This window comes from Mytilus californianus, unplaced genomic scaffold (assembly GCF_021869535.1).
Source record: "Mytilus californianus isolate M0D057914Y unplaced genomic scaffold, xbMytCali1.0.p SCAF_4, whole genome shotgun sequence".
Taxonomy (NCBI): domain Eukaryota; kingdom Metazoa; phylum Mollusca; class Bivalvia; order Mytilida; family Mytilidae; genus Mytilus; species Mytilus californianus.
The window spans coordinates 3,320,128-3,331,820 of record NW_026262690.1 but is presented as its reverse complement, the minus strand read 5'-3'; the positions used below and the strand labels follow the sequence as shown (position 1 = coordinate 3,331,820).

At 32.3% G+C, this 11,693-nt stretch overlaps 1 long non-coding RNA gene across 1 annotated transcript; it reads right to left on the bottom strand.

The window, feature by feature from the left end:
- Positions 1-4,520: 4,520 nt before the first annotated feature.
- Positions 4,521-11,218, bottom strand: LOC127737314 (uncharacterized). Its single transcript, XR_007999385.1, has 3 exons — positions 11,062-11,218; positions 6,687-6,805; positions 4,521-4,836 (listed from the first exon to the last, which is right to left on the bottom strand). It is a non-coding gene; the product is annotated as an uncharacterized LOC127737314 (long non-coding RNA).
- Positions 11,219-11,693: the final 475 nt, after the last annotated feature.

Below are 11,693 nucleotides of genomic sequence, written 5' to 3'. Positions count from 1 at the left end.
TATACTCATTAACAAAAAATTGAGATACTTTGAAATTCGTTCAACTTTAAGAAAATGGCCGAGTTTTACCAAATAAGGCGTGGATGCTATTGGTATAATTGAGTTGTTTACTAAGAGTTAAATGTAACAGATCGCTGTCTTTTTGCTTGTTATTTACTCTGACAATGCCTTTTCCTGATGAATTTTCTTCAGATTAATAATATAAGGTGTACAATTTGTCAGAAAAAGGAAGAAATGGCAAAAAAATAAATAAATAATGTAAATGTCAAACAACGAGAGGGGTAGATGATACACCAACATAGATAATAGTCCAGCAATCTTCTTTTTACTTTTTTCTATTTCTTTGTCTCCATAGGGTGCGGAGGGAATGGATATCAGAGTATGCTGCTAAGATTACTAAAAGAATCGGAAGAAACCCTTGACATAAATACTGTATATAAAATTGAGAATGGAAACGGGGAATGTGTCAAAGAGACAGCAACCCGACCAAAGAGCAGAAAACAGCCCAAGGCCACCAATGGGTCTTCAACACAACGAGAAAATCCCGCACCCGGAGGCGGACTTCAACTGGCCCCAAAACAAAAATGTGTACTAGTTCAGTGAAAATGGACGTCACACCAAACTCCGAAACATGAACCAAAATTAAAAAAACATACAAGACTACCAATATCAAGAGGCTCCTGACTTTGTGATAAGTCTAACTTGGTAGTTAGGTCACATTCCGGGAAAAGGGGACGGGATTATAGTTGCAACAATTGGAACATATCCGTCGTATATAAAAAAAAAAAAGTAAAATAACAAAAAAACCGAACTCCAAGGAAAATCCAAAACGGAAAATATATCAAATATATAAGTCATTGTTAGAACAACATCGTTTACTATGAACTTAACGTCAGATTTTGTATTGAATTTATTTAGTGTATTTCTATACTTTTAGAGTCTGGAGGTTTTTTGAGCGTTTAAGATAAATTGAAGTTTAAAGTCTGATTCTTAAACATAAATTTAAACAAATTCGGCGACTTGAAGATGGGAAATTCTGATTGATTGATTGGTGATTGCTTTACGCCGCAACTGTGGAAATTCTGCATGCATAATTAACTTTTTTACATCTCTGTCTCAAAAATGTGAAAAGCGTTATAAAAAACTGTTTCTGTGTTCTTTTCATTAGTGTTTTAGTGAGCATTATATTTTCTTATTAGTATTTATTCAATAGCAACCAATATTGCAATAATACAAAACCAATGTGTGAGTTTTTTCCTTACCCTTTAGTTCTTAAAACTTTTATTCATACTCAATGACTGCTAACTTTAAAATCTTCGTATTTTTGGCTGTATGTTCATACCTAACTAATTATATTTTACTCACTGAATTGGTAGTTTTTGTTTGATTTGTTTGATTTATATTACTATTAAGTATTATTAGTATTACAAACCCGAAAGTTAGTGCATGCTATTACTTGTACATTAATGCCCATTACAATGTAATTGAACAGGGCTTAACATTTAGTGAATAGGAAGATATATATATTCTTCTGATACACATGTGGTATTTAGGTGATTTGGGATCCTGTTTTCAAATTCCTAGGTTTGATCATTCCTGATTCCGTGGTTAAATCCAGAAAAACGATCAGTAGTTTTCTATGTTGTGTTTTGTGTACTATTGTTTGTTTGTTTGTTGGTCTTTTTCTTTTTTATCCATGGCGTTGTCAGTTTATTTTTTTAACTATGGCGTTGTCAGTTTATTTTTTTAGCCATGGCGTTGTCAGTTTCTTTTTTAGCCATGGCGTTGTCAGTTTACTTTTTTAGCCATGGCGTTGTCAGTTTCTTTTTTAGCCATGGCGTTGTCAGTTTCTTTTTTAGCCATGGCGTTGTCAGTTTCTTTTTTAGCCATGGCGTTGTCAGTTTACTTTTTTAGCCATGGCGTTGTCAGTTTCTTTTTTAACCATGGCGTTGTCAGTTTCTTTTTTAGCCATGGCGTTGTCAGTTTATTTTTTTAGCCATGGTGTTGTCAGTTTATTTTCGACTTATGAGTTTGAATGTCCCTTTGCTTTCTTTCGCCTATTTTTCGGACGTGCGAAATTTATAAAATATTATTTTCTTTTTTGTTTTTTTTTGTGCTCCACTGACTAGAAACACATTTTCTGAATGCGCATATGGTGCATAAAAACAAATTCAGTATCGTTAGCTTTTACTGATACATTTTCGTAAGCATTGCCTGAGCTTTCATTTCGTTTTTTGCAAGAGCTTGTGTGCCCATGTGTCTTGCGTTTAAAGTCCAGTCTGTTGTCTTGTTCGAAGTTAAACGCGTCATGTGAATAACATTGAAATATCAATGGTTAATATACTTTTATAAATTTTGACTTGGATGGAGAGTTGTCTCATTGGCACTCATACCGCATCTTCTTATATCTATTGTAAGGGAAATGTATTTTTAAATACATCCTATTATTTTTTTCTTCAAAGATAAGTGTAGCAGTTATGAATAAATAAAAATACAGTTGTTTTGAATAATCATGTGTGTCAACTGTTAGATTCGTATTAAAAGAAGAATTGGTCATTAAAGTTAAAAATGCTAATAACTGATTGATTGTATTTTTCAACATCTAATGATCAACATAACATGCATATTCGGGCGAGAACAAATAATCATAAAGTAAACAGATAGGCATTGCAAAGTCGCGGCCGAGGTGAAAAGGTGGGTAATCGCGGATAAAAATTTTGCCGTGTTGTGAGCGCGACACTCTTCTATAACATGAGGCATCGCATTTGACGTTCCCATTCAAACCGAAAGGGGCTGGGATTTTTACATTCTTCGAAGCTAAACGAAAAAAGCCCTTTAACTTGGGAGAAATCCAGGTGACAATATTTAATATTCCTTGGGTCTTATTGCGATAAAACAAAATTGTCATGCCTTAGTTATTATTTCATCTTATCATTTGAACCGTTTTAAAAGTGTACATTGTAAATTTGATATTTCTTTAAAGAACTACACTATGTATAAATGTCAATAATTAAAATTCTTATCAGGTGATTACAACTTTTCATATTGCACAGCTCATTCAATTACTGTCTATGAATTAGTGCATTTCACATTACTGTTATACTTCAACCTTTTAGTCATTTAAATTTTACAACCTTCTAGTCATTTTAATTTTACAACCTTCTAGTCATTTTAATTTTACACTCTTTTCTCATTTGTTAGACATAAATTTTGAAAGAAATTTGGTGTATTTTTTACATGAAAAGAGAGACAAAAAAAATATATAATTAAACACAATAATTATTTTTCACTACACAGGCAAATTTTGTTCACGTGAATTTAATGTGAAATTAACGTGAATTTCACGTTAATCGAGCTTATACGCGTAATTCACGTGAAATACTGATTCACGTGAAATTTTTCATGTGAAATTCACGTGAATTGAACGTGAAATTCACGTGAACTTTTCACGTAAAATTAACATGAATCGAGCTTCTTTTTTTTAATGAAATTAAAGTGAATTCAGCCTCAATCACACTGATTTCACAGGATTTGAGCTTATTTATGTAAGTCAATTCTTATCTAATACAAATTCTGTTTTGATATATATAAACATGAAAAATATTCTTCTTGGTCTGGACCATGTGTTCATACTTCCATTCTGTTTTACTTTCTTTGTTTCCAAAATTTTTTGGTCTTAAACAAAGAAGGCAAACAAATGCATCACAGGATATAAAATATATCCAGGGCACCTTAGTTCACTTCTAGAACTTTTTTGGTTGTGTTGAGTCTCAATCCTTTTTTGTTAATGATTTATGGAAGTTGATTGCACTGATTTATATTTCATTTGAGTTGATTTTTATTATGTTTGTATAAGTCATATTGTGTGGTCATCAGTTTTGACACAAACCAATCACATTATGGAAAAGACCTACATGCAAAAGATGCCAATTCTCTTTAAGAAGGTTTTGAAGGAAAAAAACTAGTTCACCTCGCCACATATTCATGTACCTGTTAAAAGCCAGAAACCTTTTCAGTGGTTGTCTAAAATCTCGTCTTAATAAAAAAAAAATATTCAGAGAATTTGGTGTTGATGGCTATTCTTGATTCATATTGTAATTTTTTGTATAGCCTCTGGTCAATTAAATAGATCATGGCATATCTTTTAGACACCTGTCTTTTGTTGAGGACTGCATGTTAGCACCTTAATGCCTTTCAGGTGTTTTTGTTGTTATATTGCTGGCTGATTGATGTATACCTCATATCTCATTGTACTAATAAACTAAAATAGAAAGTTCTGTGAAATATAGCTGATATACAAATGTACCATAATGAAAGGCTCTCTGTAATTTACAACCATTTACTTCTTATTTCATATATGCAAAAATAGTTTTTTTCTCATTTTAACACTGATCTTAAGGTTAAGGCAAAATGTTGACAAACAACAGGCATATACCATTAAAAGATCTCAAAGTTTGGCTGCACAATAAGCTAATAATTCTTGTTATTTCATTTTTTTATAAAATTCATTTTAAAACATGCATTTTCATTTTTTTACTGTAACTTGTATGTTGACACAATAATTTGAATTTGAATTGTATTATATTCTGAAAGTACTTGTGGTTGAAAAAATATACACAATTGTTAATTCCAGTTGGTTTACATTTCTTGAAAACACCACTACTATGGCTACATGTCTGTTAATAATGTTTAAGAGTCCTCATCTGCATATAATTGCTATTTCTACCCAAGGATTCCTTCATACATTTACACTTCTCCTCCTAAGATGTTGCTCCAATGATAAAATCCTGTAATGCATACTTAGCAATCAGACTCTTTGAATACTTCCTACAGTTCCTGTAATATAATAAAATCAGCATGTTTGTTTCTGTAGTCAAGCAAAAAAGATAACACCAATTTAATCTCCAATGATTTACCAAACTTATAATTAGGAGATAACTGTTTTGTATTTTAAGCTCAAGACATGATCAATTGGTGATTTGATGGTGATTTACCCAATAAAACCCAGTAATTCCCACTGGGCTGGGCAATACTCATAAAACCCAGGTTTTTGCCAACCCTGTTTCAGGACATTTTGTAGCTTGCTATGCTGTATCAGTTTTGCTCATTGTTGAAAGCTGTATATATGATCATTTATAGTTGTCAATATTCAGTCATTTGGACTCTGGTGGATAGTTGTCTCATTGGCAATCATACCATGTCAAATTTTATAATAAATTACTTATGAAAACAAACCATATTCATGTATGTGTACTACACATTACCTGTATATATAAGTATACTTAGTGCCTATAGAAACACAACTCATCATTTTCAAGCCCCCTTCTTACATGTCTTAGCCCCATTTAAATTACAATACTAACACAGTATGTTTATGGCTCTATGCATTCTGGAAACATCTGGTTACCTGATACTTTTCCAGTTAAGAAATTTGTGATTAGCTTCCATAGGGGAATAAATCAAAACTCCAAATGCTCTGAAAATTGATAATCTAGCAGACTGTACATTTTTTTAATTACCTCTGCAACGGAGGTGTGGCGGTTCATTATGGTTGAACTTTGCCATGTTAACATTACAAATTTTAAAAGTTGTATCTCCAAAACTGTAGGAGGAGATAGCCAGACAAACAAAGTATCCTCATCCGGACGGACAGGGGTAAATTGATATTATCCCCCCTCATCTGTTGCTGGGCATAATTACATGTGCTGTAGCATGTGTAAGGGGACCAGAATTGTGTTTTTATTGGCACTCAGTATACATTTGTATAAAATAGATATCACAAGAGACGAGTAAACACGCTGAAATGTCTTGCCTGTTTTACTATTCATGATATATTTTATGTTGATTGTTCTAAACATGCTAAAGATATAATTTTACTATAAGTATATATGATATATAAACTTAACATAACCAATGATCCATGAAAAAAATACTGTCAAGCAAATAATGCCAAGGTCAGAAAAACCAAGCCAGACAGACATGTGCACCTTACAATCATTGCATACCCCAAATATAGCTGATCTGTTAATTGATTATAGCTTGTATAGTATACAACAAACACAGTGGCGGATCCAGAAATTTTCATAAGTGGGGGCCCACTGACTACCTAAGAAGGGGCCCGCTCTGGTCAAGCTTCAGTGATTCCCTATATAATCAACCAAATTTTTCCCAGAAAAGGGAAGGGGGCAGGCCCCATGCCCCCCTAAATCTGCCTCTGCAAACACAGACCAAAATATGAAACTTAAATTATTATTGACTAATGAACTATGATTATCAGGTCATGGTAAGATGAACCCTGCCCAGACAGACATGTACACCATACAATCAGTTGCAGACAAGACAAAAATGGCCTAATTCATGATAGCAGTTATTGTTTAATCTTGGTCAAGCTATTTTGATAATATTCCTCAAACTACAAGAATAACACATGGGATATTAATATGAAATAAGAATTGAAATCTAAGGAAATCCAGAATATAAAATTCTATTCTCATAAATTTACATGGACTGAAAAGGGGTAAACAAATCTAACTACATGCCTATTCCATACATGTATATATAGCAGATTAACTTTTCCCTTGATCTGTTGATTGATAGTGTTTTTTTATTTTGTCAGTTTGCGTGAACTCCTTTTTCGGCATTTTTGTTATACAATTTTGACAGCAAATACTGTAACAAATACATACCAGTTACATGTACTGTATCTATAGGGTCTCCACTACATGTATATCTAATCAAGTCATTCATTTCATCGAAACATATAACATGTATAACTTCACTTCCACTTACATCTGGGGAGCTAATTCTGAAAATTTAAATTCCAGTGATTATTATAAATATAAGACCTGAACCTGATCATGCTGATGAACTGTTTTCCCAAATAAAATAAAATGCTTCGCTGAGCGCAGCCTGATACGACCGCAGAGGTCGAACCCTGAACAGTTTGGGCAAATTTGGACACAATATTCAAGCTTGATACTGTCTGAATTTGGATTGTGATCAAATTTTTGACATAATATACTAGTAGGTTTCTGACACAAAATAGATATGGTCAAAGATCTAACAAATATATTGCGCAATACTGTCCATTGAAGATTTCTTCTTGAAACTTTTCAAAAATTCGAAATTTGAAAAATTTTGAAAAAAAAATTGGAAAAAAAAAATCCCCCCTCTCCAATTTTTTGAAACCCCCCCTTGGAGCAATAACACCAAAACTCAATCCCAGCTTTGCCTTTCTTAGTATGGAACATTGTAGTACAATTTCAGAGAGATCCATACGCTTAAACACAAGTTATTGTCTGGAAACTAGAAAAATGCTTGTTTTTGGCCCTTTTTTGGCCCCTAATTCCTACATGTTTGGGGCAATTAACCCCAAACTCAATCACAGCCTTTCCTTTGTTATATGGAACCTTGTGGTACAATGTCAGAGAGATCCATACACTTACACACAAGTTATTGTCTGGAAACTAGTAAAAATGCTTGTTTTTGGCCCCTTTTTGGCCCTTAATTCCTAAACTGTTGGCCCCATAACCCCTAAAACAAATCCCAACCTTCTACTTCTGGTATTAAACATTGTGGTACAATTTCAGAGCAATCGAAATACTCAAGTTATTATCTCTGAAACTAGAAAAATACTTGTTTTGGGCCCCTAATTCCTAAACGGTTGGGACCATCATCCCCAAAATCAATCCCAACCTTTCTTTTGTGGTATTAAACCTTCTTAAAAAATTTCATAGAGATCCATTCACTTAAACTAAAGTTATTGTCTGGAAACCAATGTGTCTTCGGACGACGACGACGACGACAACATCATACCATTATACGATCACAAAAATTTTTTGCGGTCGTATAATGGTATGATGTTGTCGTCGTCCGAAGACACATTTTGCGGTCGTATAAAAATGGCAATAGGCAGATTCCAAATAAGAAAGTTGAAAAATTCCCAAAATTATGTTTAACAAAATCAACACCAATAAGGTTCTGTTTTGGAATACATGTTATACTTATATAAGTAAACACTTTTTGACAAAAAATAGATCTATTCACATTATATTTTTTAAATAAAGGACACCTTAAAAAAATGTTGCTATCATAACAAATTTGACAGACATTTTGACGGAAAATTCTTATGTTAGCAACACAAACAATCCTGATATCTTCAGTATTTTCAAGGTTTGGATGTACATGTATATCTTGCTTAAATATGAAAGGCAAATTGGAATAAAATATTTCTTAACAACTCCACCAATAAAAAAAGGAATTGTAATAACTTTTAAAAAGGATTATCTTGGAGTTGCTAACATAAGATTTGACAGACATGAACAATGCTGCTAACATAAGATTTGACAGAAATGAAGTTGTTGCTAACATAAGATTTGACGGACTTTTTTGTTGCTAACATAATATTTGACGGACTTTTTAGTTGCTAACATAATATTTGACGGACTTTTTTGTTGCTAACATAATATTTAACAGACTTTTTTGTTGCTAACATAAGATTTGACGGACATTATTGTTGCTAACATAAGATTTGACAGACTAAATAGTGTTGCTAACATAAGATATTGACGGATTTGTTGCTAACATAAGATTGTGCTAACATAAATAAATTTGACAGACAATATATATTTGAGATTTTTAACTAACATTGGAGATCTTATCCTAGTTGACAGTCATATTTAGAACTCCTTCAAAATAACGCCGCCTGACATTTAACAAGATTTCAACCCAGGACAGATAACTCTAATTTGTAGCACATCCAAATGTTGCTAACATAAGATGACAAGTTTAACAGAACTTATATGTTAGCAACAGATTTGATAAAACTATTGATTGAATAAAGTAAATTGAAAGATCCAAAATGTGTCTGTTTAATGTACATTATGAAATACAATTTTAACAGGCTTATATAAGTACCTACAATGATGTGGCAAGATTTTATGAACATGTTGCTATCATAACATTTATTGACAGACGAGCATCTAATAAGCAAGGTATTTGAAATTGAAAAAAATATATCTCACAGATGTTTTTAACAAAAGAAAAGCAAAAGATTTGGAAACAGGGATGTTTGAATAATAAGACTACACTAATAAAAACCATTATACCAGTGTCAATTTAAAGCATTGTAACACATAAACCTTGTCAAGTTGTGTCGAAAAATGGGAAGTAATTTCCGTCAAACATTTCACATTTTTCAACTTGTTTTGATCATTTCTACTTTTAATGGAAACAATCATATCCAATAATTGGTTTTCTTCCTTTATTTAACATTACTATTCAATAAAACATTCACATATTATCATTCAAATAACAGTTAGTATTATTTTTATTAATTTGTTCTTTTTGACGGAAATTTTCTTTTCTTTATGGAATCTGCCAATAGTCCAATACAACTGAAAATTCATTTAGATATCCATATGTCAAATTCAAACAGGCAATTGTTGTAAATAAATGTTGATAATGTCCACATGAGGACACAGATGATGCCCCTGCTTGCATATCATATAGTTATAAAGGGACATAACTGAAGAACGGTAAAAGTGATGCTACCCAAATTTGAACTTGATCTGAGTTTTGTGGTAATAAGCATTGTATGTAAGTCTCATAACATTTGGTTGAGGCTAACTTAAGTAGAAAACAGAAACTAAAAATTCAGCAATTTTTCTATTTGTAAACACGCATAACTCTAGAACGGTTGTGTATAAGTTTCATAACATTTGGTTGAGGCAAACTTAAGTTAGAGAACGGAAACTAAAACTTTTGCAATTTTTCCATTTCTAAAGGGGCATAACTCTAGAACGGTTAAAGTGACGCCACCAAAATTCAAACTTGATCTGTGTTTTGTGGTAATAAGAATTGTGTATAATTTTCATTACATTTGGTTGAGGCAAACTTAAGTTAGAGAACGGAAACTAAAAATTTTGCAATTTTTCCATTTATAAAGGGGCATAACTCTAGAACGGTTAAAGTGACGCCACCAAAATTAATTCAAACTTGATCTGTGTTTTCTGGTTATAAGCATTGTGTATAAGTTCTAAAACATTTGGTTGAGGCAAACTCAAGTTAGAGAACGGAAACCAATTTTGAGACGTACGTACAGACGGACAAGGGTAAAACTTAATGCCCCCACCGCTACGACAGGGGCATAAAAATATTCACCAAGAGAGAAAACAATTGATTTTTCTTTTAACCAATAAGTGAACATCACTAGCAAAATGACTAGTACTAAATTTCTAGATTGAACTGTTGCGCATTTTGTCAGGATCTTTAACAGCTGAGTAAACAGTATTGTTCTGTTCATTGTTGAAGGTCTTAAAGTGGCCTAAAACTGCTTACATCCCCTTCATTTTGACCGTGGCTGATCATGATAGTTTTCTTATTGGCAATCCTACCACATCTCCTTATTTTCAAATTACTAAAAATTATCAATCTGCAACAATTAAATTCTATTTATATACTGTACACAGCTACTTTTGCAAAGGTACTATTTCTGTACCAAAAATATGTAGTACTGGAAATCTACTTTTAATATTCAGTACTATTTTGTTACTTTAAAATTAGTGCAATATTTAGGAAACTGTATTTTACAGTAGCAGTGTACATGTACTTTGTATATATATTGATTAAAGGTAATCTGATCATCACTATGTCAGTATGAATCAATGTTCAAAAAACTCTGCCATTATCAGAAATCAAATTTATTTAAAGTCCAATGACAAAGTATATGTGCAAAACACTCAAAACTTTTTTTAAGTACCACAATCTGACAGAATTCATACATATACACAATCAGTGAGGCATAAAATGAAGGTCAAAAAGATATACTTTTTGTTGGATGCTGCATCATCATTATTAGTTAAATGAATGCAAGACATTGAGTACATGTAGTTACTAGTACATAATACATGTATTTGAACTTAAAATAAAGGATAATCTGATTTTTATCAGTCTCTGATCAGAAATAAAGCCACACAACAGCGAAATATATGTATCAGAGATGCACATACAATCATTGAATATATGTTTAAGATTAATACTTAGCATTGGCTGTCAACGTACATTTTTTGGTACATGTAAAAATGGACTGTCTGATAGGCAAACTCCACATAGAGATTGGACACTACATGTAGGTTACTTCATTAATTCCAGTATCAGTCATTATCAATAGTCAACTCCTCTGCCCATACATGTACCTTGTAATACTGCTGAAAGGGAGAAAACAGTATATTTGTGGATGCAATACTATTCAAAGAGTTTTGCAAACAATTAGCTTATAATATACATGTATTTATATTAAACTTAGAATTGTACTATCAAATATCAACTAGAGGCTCTCAAGAGCCTGTGTCACTCACCTGTATCCACTGTTGTTTTGAAAATCATAATTAAAAGTATTAGATACCCTTTTAATGATTTTATTAAATTTGGTCCAGTAATTTAAACTATAAGCAGGTCATCCCATTGTAGTCTTACAACAGTAACTGAAGACCCCTTGTCATTATTAAATTAGTTTTCAAGTTGTAACCATTTGAAATTGATTGTTTACAATTTCCCCTTAGACTGTATGGGATTTGCTCATTGTTGAAGGATGAACTGTGACCTGTAGTTTATGTTAACTTCTACATGTATGTCATTTAATCTTGGGTGAAGGGAAATTATACCATATCTTCTTTTATCTATATATTAGTTCA